Genomic DNA, 25,342 nt, shown 5'->3' with positions numbered 1-25,342 from the left:
TTATTAGACTAGGGAAATGTAAAGAATATAATTTTTGGCTTTGGGTATATAGTGCAAACATTTGTAATATTATTTCATTTTGGAGTGGATGAAAGATATAACATGAAAATTATATGGCCGTGCATTTAGAAAGTATGGGCTTTGTTTATCAACATACTTAAGCACATCCTTAACTTTAAGCATGTGGTGGTTCCATTGCAGGCATTTGTTTCACTGAGACTACTCACTTGCTTTAAGTACTTTGCTTATAAAAGGACATGTCTTTTTAAGCAGTTTGCTCTCAACCTGAGGAATTCATTGCTGCATAATATCATCGAGATACAGAGTGGCTGGATTTTAAAATATTCTGAATAACTCTATAACCATTAGCAACCTGTGTACATATGAAATCTTAATCAATAGTACAATGATGTAGTAAAGGGAATGTCTTTCATCAGGTGTATGGTCTTATCATTTGACCTGTTCCAGAAGGATTTTTTTTCTTCCATTTTGCAGCATTGGTTAATTTGTCAGGTACATAATGGACTTTTTTCTTACTTTTTTCTAAAGCCCTATGTAGCAATCTACATGGAACTTGGAGGAAGGAATACAAGTTGCAGGAGCAAAGAGTTTGGAGGAGTCATCAGGAAATTAGTCTGTGCTTGAAATTAGCATGAATGCTAGCATGTCTATAAATAGTTCTTTTAAAAAGGAGCAAGTTTAGCTTTAGACTCATGGAGTCTTCTCATGTTATGCTATTTTATGTGTTAATACGTAGCACATGGTATATGAAATAACTTAGATATTTGCCACTTAATCCAGTATGGTTATTCCTATATTTCTATGTAATATTATAGATTAGGGCCCAGTTTCTCATGCTGTGTAAATAGCTGTAGTTCCATTAAAGTGAATGACACTAAATTGATTTACACTAGCAAATGATCTGATCCTAAGAGCTTGATTCTCCTCAGCTTTGCACTTTGTGCAGTCATTTATGACAGTACAAGGAACTGTAAAATGCTACCAAATTGGAATAGTTTCCCAAAGTTTTGGAGCAGGTGACTCCTTTTGGACAGAGAAATATTTCACAAGTCTCCTTCCCTACTCATCCCCAAATATAAGGAGACAAAATGTTATAACCAAATCCATGTCAGAAATAGCAACTCATTATCAGGTTTTGGAAAAAGAAGTTTAATTATAAGGATGTATAAATTTGTAAATATACATGCAACTCAATTTGATGGAAGGGCCTGTCATGTTGAGCTCCACATAAAATTAAGTTGCAGAAATATCATACATGGTATTCCTATTTTTTTACTGATATTTCATTGTACGCAGACAGAATATTAATATGGAATAGCAGTTCATAGTTGCTTATGTGAATAGAGTAATCTGAATGTACCACCTGTATGCTCACACTTTCAAATTTCTACTGATTTTGAGAGATTTACAGGTAACTCCTCAGTATACATATAAGAAAGATATTTCAAGCTGGTACAAAACTTTAAAACTGATAGAAACATTTAGTGTGTGAGCACTGTAATTATTGAAGATATCAGCAATAAGAGATTGTGGATCATTCAGGAAAACATTCACTCTCTTCTTTGAAGAATTAAGTTAACACTGGAACACATGAATACCACCTCACTTTAGTGTGAGGTTGCTGGTGAAGGGCAACTTTTATCACACAGAAATGCAAAAAGTCAAGAATTCACTGGATGACCTTTAATTAAATTTACTACTTTGACAGATGTATGAAGGTATTCAGGCATTTTCTTAGCAGCGGGAACACAGGTCATATGAAGGGGTGACCTCAGTGAATCCATGACACTTTTAAAAATCAGGCTACTAGTTAGGTAGCTAAATACTAATATAATAGCCATCTTTAGGCTTCTATTTTGGAAGATCTTGGCCTAAATGCCTAGATGGTTTTTAAAATCTGTTATAGCTAGAGAGAGATTCCCTGTTGTTGTGTAGAAGCATAGATATTTTCTGAAACCAAGAGCTTTTATTTCTCAAAGCAATTTTGAGACACAGTAATCCTACTGGTGCTGTTTCAGGTTAATGTGCCTGTGAGTTTCCCAGGGGACAAAGTTGCAGGATGCAGTTCAAGTGCTAGGATGGGGCACTGCAAATAACAATGTTTATGGTCATGTACCTGCAGCAAGTCTTGAGGTAATAGCAGGGCTTTGACGTGTGAAGTTAAAAGCTTGGAGACATCTTCTCAAGAAGGGTGTTAATTCATTATAGTAAATAGTCTAGACAAACTACTTCCAAAAGTGTAGTACATATTTCAGTAGCAGAAACAGTCAACCAGAACATGGGAAAAGACTCCTTCACATTGCAAGCAACTGTAACTTACTGAAAAGCCCATAAACATAATCCTTCCTTATTTTTTTTCAGTAAGACCCCAAATAGTGTGGGCTACAAAGGAATATTTTCAGTGTATACCAAAAAATGGGTTTTTTTCAAGGAAATGTAACTATTTAGAAGAGGCATGCACTAGTGCATTTTTTGATTATTTTGTCAAGTCTGTTTGGAGGTTAGGGGAGGCATTCCAGTATGATAAAATTACTTTAGAGTCTAATAATGGACGGGTTTACAAGGTCTATCTATATCTATTTATCTAACTCTCTATATACTTTCTCTGTTACTGAAATAGCTGAGCAACTTCCAGTTATTTAAAATAGAAATACAAGTAATCTCCCTTCTTTCCTTCCTTCCAAGGCTGGTGAAGAAGTATCTTAATTAATTTATAGGGTTTTGTGAAGAAATTTATGCTGAAAATCTACACTGAAGAAAAAAGTTTTGCATTTACTTCTGAAATTGATGAGGGCTATGGTCACTCTTATCTGTCATGAGATAAGTTCCATAGTCTATGTCCTGCTCCTGTGAGACATCTGTTTCCTGCACTCATGAATCTGGCCCTTTTGGTCAACTATTATATTGTTTCTGTGGAACAATAACCATCACTTGGAGATCATTCACAAGGGCATTGTCTCCCAGGTATCAAACTCAATCTAATTCAGGGGTTCCCAAACTTCCCGTTTCTCACAGCTCCCATTGGCCAGGAATGGCGAACTGCGGCCACTGAGATCTGTGAGCGGCCGTACCTGCGAATGCTCAGGTAAACAAAGTGCCTCGCGGCCTGCCAGGGGCTTTCCCTGAACAAGCCTTTAACCACGTTTGGGAACCTCTGACATTGAAGGGCTTTGAATATCAGGACAGAGACCTTGAACTCAACTCTGTGTTTGGTAGAAAGCCAGTGCAGAGTGAGAAGTACTAGGATTTACAATTGACTTGTATTGCTCAGCTGACGCAGACATGTTGCTGTGTTTTGTACCAGTGGGAGTTTGTTCAGGGCGCATAGCTTCATTCCTCAATTTAGAGTGTTACAATTAACAAACCTGGAGATCACACATACATGGATGTGTCCAGTAGGACTGAGTGCAATCTTCTGGTGAGTCCCACATGGAAAGTCTTTATATAATTCTATTTGCATATATAGGGCAGAAATATAATTTAGTGGTTCCTAGATGGTTTATAAATGTGGGAAAGAAAGAAAAAAAAATAAGGTTCAGCTCTGGCAAATGAAAGCTAAATATATATGAGGGGAAAATTAACCTAATATGCACCCATTTAGTAGAAAGGAGAAACTTGGAAAACCGTGATGATGAAGACTTGGTTGAAAGATTTAGTTGGCTGTAAGGTTGCATGCACTATTACATGGTATAGGGCCCTAATCTACTCTCACACCAATTTTAAATAGGTGTAATTCCACTGATTTGAATGGAATTACTCCTGATTTAAGCTGATGTAAATTAGAGCAGAATCACGTTCATAATTCTTGAGGGAACATGAAGATGAAAGCCTTTATACAGTTTTGGGATAAAAAGTTTCCAAAGATCCTTTAGGAGTCTAAATTCCATGTTCAAAAGTGGTTTAGGTGCTTAGGAGCCCAAGTCCCAAAAGTCAATGAAATTTAGGTTCTTAAGTCATTTAGGAACTTTGGGAAATTTTACCCCTTCTGAGTCTTCAACTAAGATACTTTGAACAATTTTAGGCACCTCAGCAGCAGATAAATATAAATGTGTGAATTTACAGAAAAACAACATTAATTATTAAGAAGCTGAATTGATTGATTTATGAGCTAACCATGTATACAGTGGATAATGTTGGGGTAGGACAAATGCCAAGGAGAGGAATTGCTTAGGGTGGTATAAGGTATGTAGCTTTAATTAAATGAAATTAAGGAAAGGCAAAATTAGTATGATTATCTGGAAAAATATCATACTGGTGAAATCTATTTTATTACAAAATAGTTTCCAAAGGGAAGTGATGGTAGGTGCCCTATTACTTGAGACATTTAGAATTTAACTGGATAAAGAACCGATACATGTAGTTTAGGGAGCTTTCCTGCAGTAGTAGTAGGAGTAAACTAGATGACTTACTCTCACAGGTCTTCTATAATTCACTTCACATAATTCACACTGGTAATGTTACTGCACCAGTGCTCAATAAATATTCGAATCGGTGGGAATGCTGAGAAAAGAAAATGTTGTCAGTAATAGAAAAATGTGTTGGTATTCAACAGAAAACTAAATTTGTCTGCAATCAACAAATATTTACAGATGCATCTGAGGGTGCATTTTGGTGGAGGGGGAGAGTCTGTTTGTTTTGAATAACTACTAGTTAGTCACGCTGACTGTAGACTTGACTAAAGGTCATTTTGATGCCACCTTAATTGATTTTGAACTTTTATTTTTGGAGTGCAAGCATTGATATGATAATTTAAAGTAATTAGGATGAGGTTTTAAGTGTTAGTCTTGAGCGCAAACTATAGAAGAGTTAACAAAAATCCATTTTGCATGCTGAACGCCTCTTATAAAATAATAATATGTAAATAATGCTTTAGAAAAGTTGCATTTTCAAACAGGTTCAGTTAGCCAGAGCACTGTACAGTGTGTGGGAAATGATGGTGTTTGGTTTCTCTGCGGTGCTGTAAATGTCATGTATTTATCTGCCTATCTCTCTCTCTCTCAAACCATGTATCACTATGGAATTTGTGTGCCCATATGTTTGGTCTGTACTTTAAAGAATGTTACAAAGCTACAGGCCTTGCCCCAAAGAGCTTCAGTCTCATGTTAGGTCTGATGCAACAAGTGGAATAGTAAACTGGAGGGAGGGAAAGGAGTAAATGATGACAGGAATTACAGCATACATCTAGCAAATACTCACATCTGGTATGTGCACATCCTGACATGATTTAATCCACAGTTTTATGAAAAATATGACATGCTGTTGCCAGTTCTTTCTACAAGTATCATATCTGAAGTATATCTCCCACCCACAATCCCTGCACTAACATCTTAAAGGCCCCACAGTCAGCATTCTTCCCACACAGGAAGACTGGCAATGATTCCCTTAGGAGAATGTTAGTGGCATTCCTTAGTAAACCAGTGAGAGCACTGTTGTGGAATACAAGGCACTGTTTCCCAAGAAGCTAAGCCGGCTGCCTCCATCACTCCTAGCCACTGCCAGTCCTAAGTGCTAGAAAGCATGACCAGAAATTGAACCTGAGCCCTCCTGAACAGCAGTACAGAGTGCAAGCACTATGATACCTGGCCAGCATGATTTTATTACATTTTTAATGTGAAATATATTAAATCCCCATTGCATTTCATTTTAGGCTTTGTCAGCAACAACACAGAAGCAGCTGTTAGATTAAAATAGAAAGGTCAAGCCATGTATGGTTATGCTATTGCTACTAGTGCTATTTGTCAGAAAGCAGCATATAATACTTATTTTCCTAAATGTGTGAAACAACCTTAGTGTATTTATAAACTGTTTTTTTGTGTTCATGACAAATTGACGTTTTCCAATTCGGTTGTAATTTTGCCATGAAATTTGTCATCGTATGCAAAGTTGTGACTATGCATACTGTATCGTGAATCTTTATTACAATAAAGACTTTAAAATGTTGGTTTGGTTAGGGTTCAAAAGAGAGATAATATTTAGATACTCTTAGTTATATGTTTCTATGGGGAATATGCACATTGCAGGACAGTAAGTGAACTATGTACTTAATGTCCATATTATTCCATACTCATGAAAACATATTTATCAGGGAACAATAATTATCATGCTTGGACATAGAACTGTGGGATTCTGGGACTGGTGGTGATTGTGTGTGCTTAAGGAGGTCACATTTCAGTTTCTTGAGAGCCAATTGTCCTTTCTTGTGGAAAACTTTCAGAAAGGGCTCTGAGGAAGAAAGCTCCATGCCATTCCCCTTCTAAAGGTTTCTCCAGACAGGAGAAATAGTTTGCTCACCCATGGAAAAAGCGAAGAGTCTTGGCTCAAACCCTATCCTTTCAGATTCTCCAGGATCTATGCATATCTTGGGGGCACAAGGTTACCAGAGTCCAAGGGCCATCTGTGTGGAGACTGGACCTTCCACCTCCACCCTACAGCTTCGTTGCCTTGTTGCTTCATTTTAACTACACAGGCAGAACTATACCTGAATGGTCATTGCTTCTGAGACCCACCCTGAGCAGATGGGAATGCATGTCCAGTTAGTCTCTGCTCCCAGATCTTCTTGTTCCTACTTGCAGATCCTTGAAGGTGCAGAGAGTTTTTGTGGAATCTATGGCAGCAGGGGAATGATTCCATCAGGAAGGAAGGATTTTTGGATCCATAGCAAAGCCCTCCCACCCCACTGCATGCAGACTCCCTTGGGGGAATTTTTCCCTCCAGTACTAAGAGAAATTTATAAATCATCAAGCAGTTGCCATTTCTATTCAAGATTTTTTAGCGTATATTCTGTGTATTTTACCATATGTCGGTATTTTAGCAGTTGTCTTTATTGCAGCAGGTTCTGGTTCAGCTTTATATTTGTCATGCTAAATCCAATGTTCTCCTACTTGATGGATGGACACACACACACACACACACACACACACACACACACACACACACACACACACACCAGTGAGAGAATAAAAACAAAACAAAACACTGATGCTACATCTATTGATAATCTCTTTGTAAGCAGATAAGTGTTATGTATGTGCTTTACATGCTTTTCTGAGCAACTGAAAATGAACATGATACTGGATATAGTAGGACCTCATTATAAAACATCCCTATTTTGTAACATCATCACTGAGGCCCTACTTGAATCGTGGGATGATTGTCTAAAAGTTGTGGTCAAGTTGCAGACAAGCCATAGAAAATCATGGAAAAGTAATAATGAACCTTATTATTTGACGAAATACAGTCCATTATTACTTTTCTGCTATTTTCTGCTGTTGGCTGCCCAGGGCTGAGCACAGCATATGTCGACTCTCACTTTTTACCTCTTCCCCTGTGTGGATCCCCACAGCTGAGGTGAACCCTCAACAGAGTCAAGAAACATTGCAGGTCACTGATGTGAAGGTGGCTGAGCCCCTGTCCTGGAGCAGCAGTCTTAGCTATGAACAGAGAGGTCTCTGGATGTGGACTGGGTTCTATAAAAACAACAGAAATAGGATAAAATTCTGATTTGAGTTCTCTGAGCTATATAAGTAGGAGCAGAGTAGAAGGAGCTGAACTATGGTTGCTTGAGCTATTCTGCCTGGAGACAGTGAGCTCAACAGAACTCTTGAGTGCTGCTTCAAAATGGTATAGTGGTGTGAGCTCCCTCCAGCAAATGCTGCTGAGACGACAACATAAATATAGAGAGAGCAGTGGCAACCTAGCTGGCCTTCCTATATGTGTTCTAGGATACGGAGTGCTGCTGGGCACAGCAGCTGAGCCTACAGCCTCATGCTCAGTGGAGTGTTAGGTCTCTGTCTTGTCCTGTTGAAGTAGTTAGGAAGAGGTCCCCTGAACCCACTTTTTCAGGACATGTTAATAGTTATCCATGTGGTGTTTATTTGCATACATAATTATGTATATATTATTGTACGTTGCATGTATAAGAGAGTGTACTTAAGAGTGTGTTAAAATTAAAAATATTAATGAATAAAAAGAAAGAAGGGGAGAAGCCAGCATTCTGTTCATGGTGATTAGTACAGGAATTTATAATACATGATCATAATACAAATTGTGACAAAAGGCCCTTGGAGTATGTCAAAGTGGAACTCTTGCTGACCCTTCTCTTTACATGTCACCATAACACTGTGAGTAGTATGAAAATCAAAATTTACAGTTAAGGTTGCAATTATTGCACTGCTCATTATTTTTTTAATGAAAAGATTACAGAACTGTTGGCACCAGCATGTAAAAAATATAGGTTAATGCAAACATGTTTTCCTAATCCTCATTCTTGGCAAGCCCCATCTTAACTCTGATTTAGTGTAATCCCTAATCCTAATGCTGTCTGGAGGGTAGGCCTCAAATTGGAAATGGTAATTGAGAAAATTCAAATCACCCTCTTTCACCCTGTTTTTCGGATTATTCTTGCATGCACAATATATTTGAACCAAAAGAAATCTATATAGTTGCATTTCTCTGTCATTCTAAAAATAGAAACAAATAGCATATTATACTCTACATCCTTTAATATGTTTGATGTTTATACACACGGAAGTATGATACTATGTTCTTAAAGTTTCTTCCATTTTCAGGTCTATTCCCTCTCTCTCCATGACATACTATCACAACTGCATCAGCAGAGGCACTCAAGCTGGGTCCACCTCATTATTGTCAGAAGGGTCAGGGTATTCTCTGGGAGGACTCCGAGACTCTGGAACTTGCTCCCACTGTGGGCTGAAATAGCGCAGATGGGATGAGCTTCCAGGCACACTGCAAAAGTCATCTGTTTGACAGGGCTTTGGGAGAGCGCTGAGGGTATGCCCTGAAACAGTGAAGACATGGCAGAGTGCTTTTAGTAGGCAGCTGGCTGAGTTCTATCCAAATGGCTCTTTAATGTTAATTAAACAGCCTTGATTAGGCACCTTAGTCTACTATTGAAATTGGAATAAATAATTTACCAATAGACTCCATTTTAAGTACAGGCAAATATCTCTTCAACCATTAGGAACTTTTCATATGGAAAAAAACATTAACCGCAGCCACTGTATTTTTATGTCGTCTCCTTTGGGCAACTGCATACATTTATTTTTTTCTTTCGTTCTTTTTCTTTTTCAAGGGTCAGGCCAGTGGGCAAAATAGATCCCCAAATTTTCAGTGATGCATAGTTTTAACCAGTTCCCATAAGCACATATATGACATCTGTACTGTACCACTTTTTAAAAGCTCATTTTGTGATGTGAGTTCAAATGAGCTATTGAGCCTTTACTGTGTGTTGAAAAAAAATGCAGACCTTAAAACGAACCTGCTCCTTCAAACCATGTAGTTTAGTATTGGCTCATGGAAGACCCGTTACCCTCAGCTGGACTGTTTACGTAAGAATGGGCTCCATCCTGCAATGGGCTCCATCCTGCATCTGCTACATTAATCTGAGAATGAAAAAGAGGATCCTACTCCCAGTTATTTTTCTCAGAAAAGTTATCTAATTCAGAACTATACTAGATGTGCTTATTTGTTAAAAAGGGATTTATTTAAGACTAAATGCTAATAACAATGAATGTTAACTGACTTAATGCAATGTGAAATTGCAGCTTCAATATTCATACAAATGATAATTTGATCTAAGTGGTTCTATGTTCTTTTATATAGACATTACTTTGCAATTTGCAGCATAATTGCGTATAATGCTACTAAACAAATTTGTTTTATTTTGCATTGAAAGTACTTCACCCACCTCCTCAATGTGTTAAGAATATTTTAAAAATGTATATTTCACATTAGGCAGCTGTTACTGTGCTTAATATTTAGCAGTTGTTTAATGAGTATCCTATCTTATCAATATCCAGTTTTTCTATTCTTGCCAGACATAACTGGCTGAAATCTAAGAGAAATCTTTAGGGATTCTTGTAGCCTGTAACTATTCACAACAGATACCTACATCCCTTTTGCAATGAAACTTTTATCCTCGCTGACTGATTTACAACATTACTAAGTAAAAATATCCATCTGTACATAATAGCTTTGAATACAGGACCCCAGGATAAGAATTCATTGTATGTTCATAATTACTTTTTGGCAAAATCTTACTTTGTAAAATATTCCAATGGGAATAATGTCTATTAAATGGCAATTTTCTGATGCTTTATATCCTTTCTATCTAACTTAGAGTAGGTTTTTATTTATAATTAAAACTACTTTGTATTTTTAATGTATTCATGTGCATAGTTTTTCAATAACAGCCCAGAATCCCAATTTTGCTGCAAAATGTTGATTTGGCTCTATTTTATTTTTTTTTCCTCTTGTATTTACTGTTTTCAATCCTATATTCAGTTCAGTTGCAGGAAGACTGATTTTGAATAATATGGTCCTGATGTCAAAACAGGGCAAATTATACGCTGCTGCCATCTGGAATAGTGAAAATAAAAGCTTTATTTACACTGTTCTTTGAAATAATAAACTTTATTGCAGCAGTTTATCGTCAGTATCTTTAGTATATAAAGGGAATAATCCATGTGTGGACTGTGAATGAGCCTTTTTTATTCCATGGTGTAGGGAACATCTCTAAAATCTGCCAATGGCAAAGCCAAGAGTAGATCTTGAAACAGAGTCTTCTTAGTTAGTGGAATGAAAAAACACCCTCACTTTTCACATGGAGAATAGTCTGTTTACATCGTGGTATTTTTTTAAAAAGTAATTCAGTAGTTTGAATGTATGTCTTGTCATTTGATATCAGGTTATGTAAATTTAGCATGGAGAGTAATATAGACACCTCCACACAAAGGTGCCAACTTTCTAAGTTCCTGGTGGGTACTCAGCTTCCATTCTGTCCAAGGCCTCGCACCCACTCCACCTCTTCCCGCCCTTGCTCCGTCCCCCCTTGCCTTTTCCTGCCCCTTCTTCTCACCCCCCATGCCTCCTGCATGCTGCTGAGCAGCTGATTGCGGGTGAGCCAGAGATGCTGAGGGGGGAGGGGAAAAGCTGATCGGCAGGGCTGCCAGTGGGTGCTGAGCACCCACTATGTTTTTTCCTTGGGTGCTCCAGCCCTGGAGAATCCACAGAGTCAACACCTATGCAGCCACCCATGCAAGTTTTGGATACTTTCATTTGCATTATGTAGCTACAGCATGCCAGTTTAGGCTGCTGTAGGTGTGAAAATTATTCAGTTGCATTCTTACTTCTCAGTTACATCTGTGAAACCTATTGAAGTGAAAAGGTTTCCACTGATGTAAAATAAAGGAAAAATTAGCCTAATGACTTGAAAGATTGATCTGTTTTTAAAGGCTGTTACTGCTACTGTTTTCCAGAAGGGCAAATCAGCCATTGATTTGAAATTAGCCTCACTTAAGAAAATAGTTCATAATGCTGGTCACTGGGTTTGCCCTCCTACTCCTCCTGATTAGATACACAGGTAGACCAGTCACAAAGAAGAACCTCCAATCCCCTGGACATGTCTTTCTGCTCTACTTTCCCCTTCCAGAGCTTTTTTTAAAAAAATACCGTTAGTGTGTCTACCCCAGAGTCTTCTCTTGGGAAATGTAAGTACTGTTGCTATGAGGCCAAAGAAATCAGATTGATGGGGAAGGGCAGAAAACTTGGTTTGGGGTCAAATTTTCAAAGGAATTTAGGCACCCAAAGATGCAGGTTGGTGACTAGTAGGATTTTCAGAAACACGTAAGCACCTAACTCCCATTTTGGGAGTTAGACACTTAGGTCCTTCTGAAGCTCCTACTAAAGTGCCTGTGTGCAGCTTTTGGTGCCTAAATTCCCATATAGACACACAACCCTTGTCTGAAATCACACCACATGCAGATAGTTGATTTTGATTGGGGTTGAGACACCTTCAAAAAGCCCACACAATAACACGTGTATGTATTAATCCTTAAAAGTAGTGGTAGTAGTAAACATAATTTTATTTATAAAGAACCTTCCAACCCCCTTATTGGAATTGTATATTAAGTGCAATCAAAATATTATTAATATTGTAAGAAAACACACATTTAGAACAATTTCAGACGAGAAGAAGAAATAGATGAGGTCTGACACAGGAAAGATAGAGATAGAAAGACTATAAATACTGGGTCAGCAATAGCAATCAAACAAACAAGGTAAAAGCTTTGTGACAGACATTTAGTTGTTCTTCGAAAGTGGATAAGAATGAATGTCAAGGGGGAGCAATTTCCAAACTCTGCAGCCCGCTGTTTAGTAAATTAGAGTTGAATTCCAGCTTTTCTGATTTGCAGAATATGGGCCTATCTTTTTTTCTCTTATGAATCTTCTATGCTGTGTGTCAGATACAATCCCTGACTCACTGCACACTGTTCTGCCCAAAAAGCATCCTTAATACATGAATATGCACTTGACTTGGGTGGTGGATTGCAGATGATGTATTGCATTTGAATGTGGACGGCATGTGTATCCCTGCTTTTGACTACATCTTACTGCACAATGTACATTTTGCAGAGAAGTCTGTCACAAAAGACTTGTTCCTCCAGACAGTAGTGGGATATGACTGCCAGGATCACCTCAGTTGTCTTTTCATAATTCATGTTGATGCTCCTGATGCTACCACTGCTGTTCACTGTAAAGTATCTGCCTCTTCTGAAAAGATGAGATAATGGAACAGTCTGGATCATTATGTGCCAAGATGGTGATCATTTTCCATCCTGCTGAAAGACACAGCTGATGCTGGAAAAGACCAATAAACTTTACCTGTTGCTCTGAGATACTAGATTCTTGGAGGGGACGTCTAGAGAAAAGTCATACAAGATCCATTACTATATCATCTCTACTCTAAGCTAACACAGGGGGAACATCAGAGTTCAGATATTAGAAGAGAATAGAATTATCATTGCATTGGAATGAATGAGAAAGGAATAAAACTTTAATAAAACAACCTGGAGAGCTGCTGTACACAGCCATGCGGTGTTCTCAGCCCCCGCCTTGAGCGCACATCTCCAGAGTCCCATGTCCATAATACTCTCTCTTATGAAGGAGTGTCTCTAAAGTACAGTCTTCTACAAACGTATCTCTACATCTTCTCTCCTAAAGAAAAACAAATTAACTCATGTACATATATATATCTCAACAGCTATCTATTAGTACTGTGTAGTGTGCAAATTTCTGGATACAGAGGATCATAATCTGTAACTATTAAATAATCCTTTGATTACAGATAAATAAATCCGTGCCTTCCTTCTCATAAGGCTTTTGTAGAAATGAATTCACTTGATGTTTCTGCATTTGGGATCTGCAGCATTTTGTAAAATGAGTATTTTTCTTACATTTATGATAGAGTTTCCCAAAGGCACCACACTGTTTGGGGTCATGCTGTAATCCACACCATTCACATCACCATCTGTACCCAGTCTTCCCCCAGAAATGGTTTTCATAGTGCATTGTTTCACTCTTTGACTTGACCTATTCTGGTTATATTATTTTGTGCTTAGTAGATAAATAACCCCTTCTGGTGAATTCAGCCCTTTGGCTTGTGCTTTCTGTTTCTGCTACCCTGCATATTTGGAGAGCTTTTTCTAAAGGTAAGCCTCCTTCATGGAGCAGTCTCTCTCTTAACACGTTGTCTTTAATGCCACAAATTATTCTATCTCTGACCACGTTTTACTGAGTTTCCTTAATTCTGTGACACATTGCTTTATGGTATCATCCATTTTTTGCATGCATGTAAAAAATTCTGTGTCAAAGAATTTAATTCCTTTGTGGCATGCAATGTTCTTCAAATTTAGTCAGTATGTTACTTAACTTTAAGTTTGAAGAAGATGAAAGCATGAAGTTTTTAAGTTGCATCCTTCCCAACAACATGCAAAAGGACTGATGATTTCACTGTATCATTTTTTTCCTCTGCCCCTGTTGCTGCTAAATACAATTCAAATCTCTGATTTTTTTCCAGTTCTCTGCAACATTGTCTGGAAGTTGATTGATTGAAGTTGCATTTTTGGCTGTTTTCCCCCTTCTTAAGCTAGTCAAGATACAACTGTGCTCACCAAATACATGCAAAAGCCTCTGTGCCTGGTGCTCCACCTTCTTCTCTGGTGCCCCCCTTTGTCTCTGCTTTCAGTTGCAAATGCAAGAGTTAACTTCAAAATTAATGCAGTTTTCATCTCATTCAGTACTTCTGTCACCAGTAACAATCTTGGGGTTCATTAAATAACGAATGAGAAAGGAATAAAACATTAATAAAACAAACTGGAGAGCATCTCTGGTGAACTGCTGTGCACAGCTATGTGGTGTTCCCAATCCCCACCAATAGGGCACATCTCCAAATTTCTCTTATAGAGAGAACGTCTTTAAATTACAGTCTTCTACAAACATATCTCTACACGTAACACACTAAAAAAAAAAAGTCCAAGAAAGGTTCATCACTGTGAAAATATGAACTTTCATATTTCCAATGTAGTGAAAACTGTGATTCATCTAACGAGTAATTTCTGCTTGAGCAAGTCAATACTGCCTTAATTTTTATATACAACTTTTCTATGAATTTTAATTTTCTCTTCTTAATTGCACATGCTCATTTGGGATATGTGAAATAGACAAACTGAATATGTCCATAAAAGTTATCAAAATACTTTTGATATTTTGTAGGCAAGGAGAACAACTGCATTGTGAAACAATGCAAGACAGTTTTACATCTCTCTCCCATAAGGATTCGTATTGTGAGTCATAGAATCATAGAATCAAATAGGAGGTCATCTAGTCCAACCCCCTGCTCAAAGCAGGACCAACACCAGCTAAATCATCCCCAGCCAGGGCTTTGTCAAGCCGGGCCTTAAAAACCTCTAAGGATGGAGATTCCACCACCTCCCTAGTTAACCCATTCCAGTGCTTCACCACCCTCCTAATGAAATAGTGTTTCCTAATATCCAACCTAGACCTCCCCCACTGCAACTTGAGACTATTGCTTCTTGTTCTGTCATCTGCCATCACTGAGAACAGCTGAGCTCCAACCTCTTTGGAACCCCCCCTTCAGGTAGTTGAAGGCTGCTATCAAATCCCCCCTCACTCTTCTCTTCAGCAGATTAAACAAGCCCAGTTCCCTCAGCCTCTCCTCGTAAATCATGTGCCCCATCCCTTTGATCATTTTCGTTGCCCTCCACTGGACTCTCTCCAATTTGTCCACATCCTTTCTGTAGTGGGGGGCCCCAAACTGGACACAGTACTCCAGATTTGGCCTCACCAGTGCTGAATAGAGGAGAATAATCACTTCCCTTGATCTGCTGGCAATGCTCCTACTAATGCAGCTCAATATGCTGTTAGCCTTTTTGGCAACAAGGGCACAAGTCCTTTTCTGCAGAACTGCCGCTTAGCCAGTCAGTCCCCAGTCTGTAGCAGTGCATGGTATTCTTCCATCCTAAGTGCAGGACTCTGAACTTGTCCTTGTTGAACCTCATCAGATTTCTTTTGGCCCAATCCTCCAATTTGTCTACGTCACTCTGGACCCTATCTCTACCCTCCAGTGTTTCTACTTCTTCCCCCACCTTAGTGTCATCTGCAAACTTTCTTAGGGTGCAATCCATCCCATCATCCAGATCATTAATAAAGATGTTTAACAAAACTGGCCCCAGGGCCAACCCCTGGGGCACTCCAGTTGATACCATCTGCCAGCTAGACATCGAGCTGTTGATTCAGTACCCATTGAGCCCGGCAATCTAGCCATCTTTTTATCTACCTTATAGTCCATTCATCCAGTCCATACTTTTTTAACTTGCTGACAAAAATGCTGTGGGAGACCGTATCAAAAGCTTTGCTAAAGTCCAGATATATCATGTCCACTGCTTTCCCCATATCCACAGAGCCAGTTATCTCATCATAGAAGGCAATCAGGTTGGTCAGGCATGACTTGCCCTTGGTGAATCCATGTTCACGGTTCCTAATCACCTTCCTCTCCTCCAAGTACTTCAAAATAGCTTCCTTGAGGACCTGTTCCATAATTTTTCCAGGGACTGAGGTGAGACTGACTGGTCAGTAGTTCCCCAGGTTCCCCTTCTTCCCGTTTTTAAAGATGAGCACTATATATATGAACAATCTTTGTAAATACTCTTTATATTTTTCATGTCCTATATTCAGTAAACTGTTCATGTATAGAACTCTTTCAGCAATTAGAAGTTATATTGGCTCAATTTTCTGATCTATAATAGAATGTGCAGTCTAAAATCAGCTCAAACTTTTAAGATACCTAAGAAATAATGGGGTAAAAAGGGATCATTCTAAATTGTTGGGCACAAAGTAATTATATTTTTAAAATTACTAAAAATATTTAGTTCAGAGAAACAAGAAATGGTAAGCCAGCTCTTACTAACCATTTCTCTTACTGACAGCTCAGAGGTATACCTTTCACAATTTTAGTCACAGGGATTCTTTTGAATATGTTAGGAAACACCATGATTGAGACTAAGCGAAATAATGACAATGATTAACAATGGCTCTTTTATTACTGAAGGGAAAAAAACCATTAAACAAAACAATACAGATGACAGAATACATTCTCTTTTGTATGTTGTTTTATTTTCCCTGTAGAGAGCTTTTAGCAGAGATTATACTTCTGTAAGTGGACTCACCTTTGGTTTGGCATTTTTCTCTTGGTAAATAGAAACCAAGGTCTTTTTTTCCCAAAAATTATCAATAAACCAGTAACTAAGAAATTTTGCAAATGGGCAAAATAATTTTGTTTAAGGAAAAATGTCCTGTTGGTTACAAATAATAACAAAACAGTTTATGCTTGAGCAAAGTGAGCAATCTTAACTAAATCCTATGAAATTGAAGAAAATATTTGTCAGTTACTTAGAAGAAGCCATTTAAGCATTGGTCTTAAAACAGGACAATTACATATATTAACAATCTTAAATCCAATCCCACTATTTCTTTGTTTATCAAAATTTAGCCACTGTCTCCACTCCAGGAGCACATGGTCTAACCATGTGGTCATTCACAGGAAAAACAGTAAATATTTTAAGTTTCAACAGGATTTCCATATCCCAACAAAATTATTACAAGACTTTTTAAATTTAATTGGCAGTCTCTTAGTTAACTTTCTCTTACAAATCCATGTTAAAGTTTTGGGGTGTTTTCCTTGGGTTGGTTTCTTCTGGTCTTCTCAATTCTTCTTAGCTGATTGCGGTAGCCTGCTTCTAAAGATGAACAGGAGGAGTTGTGGAATACTTGCTGTTTATGCTATGCAGCAAAGGTTGTGTATGTGAGGAGTATTCACTTTGGAGGGTCTTTTTATATACTCTTTTCCTTCCTATTTCCATGAAATTATAAAAACACTTATTTTCAACTTGTTTACATCAGAGCTGGTTGCTGTCACTTTTCATTGGCTCAAAGTCTATAGGGTTGGCTTAGATGACACCTTTAGCTTCTGAATATGGAGTCTGTTTCATGAAAATGCAGCATTTCTAATTGCCTTTGTTCTTACAGCGAGAAAACACAAGTAATCTTTTAAAGTTAGAGTTTAACATTTATTTTCTGAGATATGCCTTTAATTTTATTAAAGTCCCATGTGAAATGAAATTCTGTTTTCAAAAAGTCCGAACATTCCTATTTTTTAATTGAAATATTTTAGTCTGAGAACAATATTTTTAAATTAAAGTACTCTTAGTTTAAATAGTTGTTAACAACATTGTTGATTCTTTATAACCAATTTTAGAAGGATAATTCTTTTGTCTTCCTTAGTTGGGGGAGGGAGTTCAGTGAGCACTGCCAACAATTAATGAATTCCCCATTAATATAAATATCCTGTACTTAAATAGCTTCTTACCTTCTTAATTAGTTTAACAAGATCATTAGATTCCATGTTGATATATAAAGAATTTTGCCATTTACATGGTATCATTTACACCGCAGTTATGTTAGGAGCTTTGCATTTAGCTAACATTTTTGTAAGAACGCATTTCACAAAGGTGTTTGTCATCTTAATATTTAAGAAAAAAAGAAAAAAGTTTAAAACATTTCCAACAACACATGTTTTTTGTAGAGGCTTTTCTGAATAAAGTTTTTAGAGGAATTATAAAATTCATTTCAACAAGGAGATTTCTAGAATTCTTTGTGTAGGTTTATTTGGAAGTTTTTCTGGGAAGGTGAAAAAGCCCACTTTACACCTAGATTTATTGCTTTGCTGGCACAATCCTGCATCACTTTTCACAAGCAGATCTTTTCCTAAAGCGTAAATGGTTTACATGGTTTGTTTTCTTGAGATAAGGATTATATTTGTACCAGACTGGTATCTTATACAGAGGGAGATGTTCTGGTCTAGATAAGATACTCTTAGGGGTAATAAACGTGGCTTTATGGCTAAGGTGGGTTATCTTCTTGACAGTTACTCGTCCTTGGGCACAGAAAGCAGAAACCTCCTGCAATTTCATCAATCAACCTGAATATTTTATAACATAACTAACTAAATCATACACAAATATTGTAACATTTTCAAGCATCCTGACTATGACATACTTGTTGTTATATCTTAGTGTTCAGTAAAGATGCTAACAAGTTTGTAATGATGTAATGATAATTTTTAATAATGTTAAAAATGCATCAGTATTGAGGTTTGTCCTCCACAAAATTCAAAGAATGAGCTGCATTTCCAGATCTATTGCACCTGCCATCCTAAACAAAATCTGTATTACTTATATGACTTACTAAGCACAAGGACATAGTAATCTGCCCTATAATGGCCTCTCAAAATGACAGTGCCAAATGGCTTTGTGAAGGTCAAATCTGATTTAAATTGTTGATGAATTAAGAGCTAATTCAGCATGATTGAATATTAATATGAAACAGTGTTATGTACTGCAGTTTAAAGCTTAATGAGCATAGTAATGAACTGAATAAAATACTTTTTTCTTTGCATCTCATGTTGATGTTTAAAACTACTAATATATTGATAATTTGTAATAGCTACTTTTTACACAAAAGTTTATGTTGGCTAACAGTCATTTGTTGATTTGATTCTCAGTTCTACAACATAACACAGTGGACAATCTATGAAACTTGGTGTCATCAAACTGGAAAGACAGTTTTATACAAATCACTAATAAATTTAGAGGAGAAAAAAGCAATTAACATCTTATGAACTACACCCACGGAGATAAGCATTCCAATTAGAAATTTCATTATTTCCCCAGTCCATTTTATGTTGAATACTGGATTTTATTGCCAAATACCTCACAGCCAGATTGGAAACAAGCCACAACTGTCAAAGTATAACAGCTCTGGCTATTTGAATCTGTTACATTGTGATGTTTCTCATGAAAATTTAATGACGACAGTGCATTCAGAGAGGTTCTGTGCATAAGGGGGACGGATGGAATTTAATTACCCTTATTAAAAATAAGAAAGGAAAGCTCTTTACATACTCCATCCTATTAGTATGCAAGATAGATTATCTTTGTTGTGCATTTGTGTATATGAAAAAGCTGCTCTGGAGTGTTCTTTATGAGCCAAGAAGGAATGGAAAGGTCATGCAAATGCATTAGAGTGCTTTCTGCATGGCACAAGTCAAACCTTGTCAGTTATTCCCGAGGTAAAGACTTCACATCTGATAAATGATTATTAAATTTAGATTTCTTTAGTAAGAGCCTTTAGCAAGTGCCTTAGCACTGTAAACCTTTGACACTCACTGCTGATTGATGGAGATATTGGCTCTGAAAAGAGATGGAAATTTGCAGGAGAATAGTGACTACTGTACCAGAGCAATATTTATATGTATTCGTGTTTCCAGTGGTTAAGTAGCCCTAGGGAGATAGCTGTCGCTGGAGAATGTGAAGATTTCTCAGGTATTCAAGGATAGCCAGATGTAAGTTTTTCAAAAGGCTCTGAAAGCTTTACAGAAACTACTTAAAAATATCACACAGTTTTTGTACAAAGAAAGTAATGTAGTTGATGTTGGACAATTCTAATAAATTATTTTTGTCTCATAAGAAATTACATGTCAAGAGCTGCCAAGCAAGGCATTTGATAATAAAGCATGTATTATACAGTAGCTATTGATTTTTTTTTCACTTTTCTGAGACAAAGAACAGCTCTATAATTGTAAAAACATATGTTAAACCTTTGCCACAGTAAAGAACAAGCTGATGTAATTCCAAAAGATTATTATAATTAACATAGCCTGATTTGTCAGGTATTCTCTGTCCCTGCTATGTGTCCAGTGTTACCTCCTAGATTATCAGGCACCTACAAACCTATGTGTTTGAATGCTATTTATATAATACATTCCAGTTGTTGTGTTAAGGAACTGAGGGAATTGGCATCCAGCTCCCATGTAATTTCAAGGGGTGACTAACTCACATAGCTTCCTTTGAAATCCCCACCTTCTCTCTCCTAACCAAACACTCACATGGAAACCCCATTTCTACACACTGATGATATCACAGATACACTCTTCAACTGAAATTCACTGCTGTGCAGAGAGACCCAAGACAACATTTGTGTATCACTTAAGTCCCTCTTAAGACCTATAGTGATGCCTAAGTGGAACTTAAGTGGTACTTAGGCCTCTACACAGGGAGAGAATAAGTTAATAGAACTTGCAAAAAAAAAAAAAAGGTGGGTGGGTATATGAAGCTCAAAAGCTATCTCACACTCCGAACCTTATTTATTATTATTTAGGATTGTCAAGCAGTTTAAAAAATTATCACAATTAATCACACTGTTAAACAATAATAGAATACCATTTATTTAAATATTTTTAGATGTTTTCTACATTTTCAAATGTATTGATTTCAATTACAACACAGAATGCAAAGTGTACAGTGCTCACATTAAATTTATGTTTTATTACAAATATTTTGCTCTGTAAAAAACAAAGAAATAGTATTTTTCAGTTCATCTAATACAAATACTGTAGAGCAATCTTTTTATCATGAAAGTTGAACTTACTAATATAGTATTATGGAAAAAAACCTGCATTCAAAACTAAAACAATGTAAAACTTTAGAGCCTGCAAGTACACTCAGTCCTACTTCTTGTTCAGCCAATCTCTAAGAGAAACAAGTTTGTTTACATTTGCAGGAGATAATGCTGCCTGCTTCTTGTTTACAATGTCACCTGAAAGTGAGAACAGGCAGTTTCATGGCATTGTTGTAGCCAGCATCGCAAGATACTTACATGCCAGATGCACTAAATATTCATATGTCCCTTCATGGTTCAGCCAGCATTCCAGAGGACATGCGTCCATGCCAATGACTGGTTTTGCTCAATAACAATCCAAAGCTGTGCGGACTGATGCATGTTCATTTTCATCATCTGAGTCAGATGCCACCCATAGAAGGTTGATTTTCTTTTTTGGTGGTTCGGGTTCTGTGGTTTCTGCATTAGAGTGTTGCTCTTTTAAGACTTCGGAAAGCATTCTCCATACTTCATCCTTCTCAGATTTTGGAAGGCACTTCAGATTCTTAAACTTTGGGTCCAGTGCTGTAGCTATTTTTTTGTTTTGTCAAACCTGCAGTGAAAGTATTCTTAAACCAAACAGCATATACGGGGTCGTCATCCAAGACTACCATAACACAAAATATATGGCAGAATGCGGGTGATACCATGAAGCAGGAGACATAGCATTCTCTTGTAAGAAGGTCAGTCACAAATTTAATTAATGCATTTTTTCTTTAACAAGCATCATCAGCATGGAAGCATGTCCTCTGGAATGGTGGTCAAAGCATGAAGAGGCATATGAATGTTTAGCATATCTGGCACGTAAATACCTTGCAGTGTCTGCTACAAAAGTGCCATGTGAATGCCTGTTCTCACTTACTGGTGACATTGTAAATAAGGGTATGTCTACACTACAAAATTAGGTTGATTTAGTAGAAGTTGATTTTTTAGAAATCAATTTGATACAGTTGATTGTGTATGTCCCCCCTAAGCACATTAAGTTCGCGGAGTGCATACACAGTACCAAGGCTGGCGCTGACTTTCGGAGCGTTGCACTGTGGTAGCTATCCCACACTTCCCACAGTCTCTGCCACCCATTGGAATTCTGGGTTGAGCTCCCAATGCCTGATGGGGCAAAAACATTGTCACAGGTGATTCTGGGTACATTTCGTCAGGCACCCTTCCCTGCCTCCCTCCCTCCTTCCATAAAAGCAACAGCAAAAAATCATTTCTTGCCTTTTTTCCTGGGTTACGCGTGCAGACAACATACCATGGCAAGCATGGAGCCCGCTCAGCTCACTGTCACCATATGTCTCCTGGGTGCTGCAGCAGCATCCACTTGCCTTGCGGACGGCAGATGGTGCAGTACGACTGCTAACAATAGTCGTCGTCCCGTGAGTGCACCTGGCCGGCATCGGTGAGGTCGGTTGGGGGCGCCTGGACAAAAATGGGAATGACTCCAGGTCATTCTCTTCTTTAAGTTTCATCTGATGGAGATTCAGTCCTGCCTGGAATATCATGCCAGCTGGAGGCTTCTGCCTCAGGCTTCTCTCCCAGTTGGCAGCACCGCGTGGTCACGCCAACTCCTTGCTTCCATGGCTCGTGAAGCCTGGACAGTAGTAAGGAGCAGTTCAACTATAGGCTAAGCAAGTGCATAATGGTGGTAGAATGTGCCTTTGTAAATTTAAAAGCTTGCTGGCGCAGTTTACTGATTTGGTTAGACTTCAGTGAAACCAATATTCCCATCATTATTACTGCTTGCTGTGTGCTCCACAATATCTGATAGAGTAAGGGGGAGATGTTTATGGCGGGGTGGGAGTTTGAGGCAAATCGCCTGGCCACTGATTACACACAGCCAGACACCAGGGCAGATAGAAGAGCACAGCAGGGCACACTGTGCATCAGAGAAGCTTTGAAAACCAGTTTCATGACTGGCCAGGCTACGGTGTGAAAGTTCTGTTTGTTTCTCCTTGATGAAAACCCGCCCCCTTGGTTCACTCTACTTCCCTGTCAGCCAGCCGCCCTTCCCTCCCCGCTTTGATCTCCACTTGCAGAGGCAATAAAGTCGTTGTTTCAAATTCATGCATTCTTTATTAATTTGTCACACAAATAGGGGGATAACTGCCAAGGTAGCCCGGGAGGGCTGAGAGAGGAAGGAAGCAGAGGGGTGGGGTTGTTGTAGGGGCACTCCCTAGAATGGTATACAGCTCATCATAGAAGCACATATCTGGGGCTCTGACCTGGAGTGGTCGTTTGCCTCTCTGGTTCTTTGGTAGGCTTTGCCTGAGCTCCTTAAGTTTCATGTGGCACTGCTGCGGATCCCTGTTATAACCTCTGTCCTTCTTGCCCTTGGAGATTTTTTCAAATATTCTGGCATTTCGTCTTTTGAAACGGAGTTAGGATAGCACAGATTTGTCTCCCCATACAGTCATTAGATGCAGTACCTCCCTTTCGGTCCATGCTGGAGCTCTTTTGCGATTCTGGGACTCCATGGTCACCTGTGCTGATGAGCTCCTCATGGTCATCTGTGCTGATCAGCTTGCCATGCTGGCCAAATGAGAAATTAAATCCAAAAGTTCGTGGAGCTTTTCCGGTCTACCTGGCCAGTGCATCTGAGCTGAGAGTGCTGTCCAGAGTGGTTACAATGGTGCACTCTGGAATAGCTCCCGGAGGCCAATACCATTCAATTGCATCTACACTACCCCAAATTCGACCCAGCAGGATCAATTTCAGTGCTAATCCCCTTGTCGAGGAGGAGTACAGAAATAAATTTTAAGAGCCCTTTAAGTTGACAGAAATGGCTTCGTCATGTGGATGGGTGCAGGGTTAAATCAATCTAACGCTGCTAAATTTGACCTAAACTCATATTGTGGACCAGGGCTAAGAAGTGAGCAGCATTATCTTCTGCAAGTGTAAACAAACTTGTTTTTCTTAGCGATTGGCTGAACAAGAAGTAGGACTGAGTAGACTTGTAGGCTCTAAAGTTTTACATTGTTTTGTTATGAGGTGTAATTATGTAACAAAAAAAATCAACATTTGTAAGTTGCACTTTCACAACAAAGAGATTACACTACAGTATTTGTATGAGGTGAACTGAAAAATATTATCTCTTTTGTTTGTCATTTTTACAGTGTAAATATCTGTAATCAAAAGTAATATAAAGTGAGCCCTATACATTTTGTATTCTGTGTTGTAACTGAAATCAATATAACTGAAAATGTAGGAAAACATGGAAAAATATGTAACAAATTTCAATTGGTATTCTATTGTTTAACAGTGTGATTAAAACTGCAACTAATCACAATTAATTTTTAATCACAATTTTTAAAAATGTAATCACGTGAGTTAATGTGATTGATCAACAGCCCTATTATTATTATTTTATTTGTTTGCATTTCAGTAGTGCATAAGGGGCCCCAATCAGGGAGCAGCATTTCATTGTGGTAGGCATAATAGCTGCATAATAAAAGGCAGTCCCTGCCCCCGAGAATTCAGAATTTAGGCACAGGATGAGAGACCACAGACAGGAAGAGCGTCTTACAGCATGTGTCCTTTTAAACTGTGGAAGATGTACTAATTTAAGGAAACAATGGCAAATTTACTAATTTAAGATATGATTTCATCAGTTTTGATTAGTCCAGGTCACTTCTTGGATTGGAAATCTATAGGGAAAGGCCAAGTGCTACAGAAAGTAGTATTAATGATTCAGTAGGCGGTATTCTGGTTTCTTAGTGCCTGATCCTGAGATGTACTGAGCAACTACAACTCCCAGACTTCACTGGAAATGGAAGATGTTCAGTTCTTCTTAGGATGAGGCCCTTAGTAGAGAGGCAATGTTGAAGATGCTGTCATTCGATTGATGTCTAAAACTGCAATCCTGATCCCACAGTCCTTTCTGTAAGAGAAGTAAATACCTGTTTGGATTATGAAATATTGTCTATTTAACTTCTCCAAGAATGTTGAATTAATTATGCCCAACTACTCTTATACAGCTTAGCTGTGTAGTGTTAAATAGTTGTTGTGTTCCACCCCAGAAGTGGGAAAAGCAATTAATATGCATTATAGATGAACTGGAGCCAAAATCACAACATGGAATGTGAACTTCCTCAGATTTCAGGGGGCTCAAGGTCTAGAATAAAATTCCTGCCAGTTAATCTCTCCTCACACATTTGGTCCTTTCTCATTTAGGTTTAAGTATAGCTGCAATCTTATGACTGGCCTCATGAGATTTCCTCTATTTTGGATAGAAATCTAGACAGATTCCTTCAAGAACCCTTGTGAGATTTCAGCACTGTTGAATCCAAATCTTACTCTAGTTCTGATTTAGCTTTGAACTTGAACCCGAAACCCTAGCCTTAACCTAATGCAGACTCAAGCTCCACCATCTTAGGCAATCTTTAAGGTGTAATAAACTTAATAATTAATTCCCCTAGGATGTGAATGGAAAGTGAAATCCTGGCCCCATTGA

General features: G+C 38.1%; 1 protein-coding gene across 42 annotated transcripts in view; it reads left to right on the top strand.

Annotated features, from left to right (window-relative positions):
* PTPRD (protein tyrosine phosphatase receptor type D) overlaps nt 1-25,342 on the top strand; it is a 1,707,428-nt gene that overhangs the window by 1,483,935 nt on the left and 198,151 nt on the right. The gene's annotated exons all lie outside the window — the stretch shown is intronic.

Source organism: Gopherus evgoodei, chromosome 6 (genome assembly GCF_007399415.2).
Source record: "Gopherus evgoodei ecotype Sinaloan lineage chromosome 6, rGopEvg1_v1.p, whole genome shotgun sequence".
Classification (NCBI taxonomy): domain Eukaryota; kingdom Metazoa; phylum Chordata; order Testudines; family Testudinidae; genus Gopherus; species Gopherus evgoodei.
This window is presented reverse-complemented; position numbering and strand designations above follow the sequence as displayed.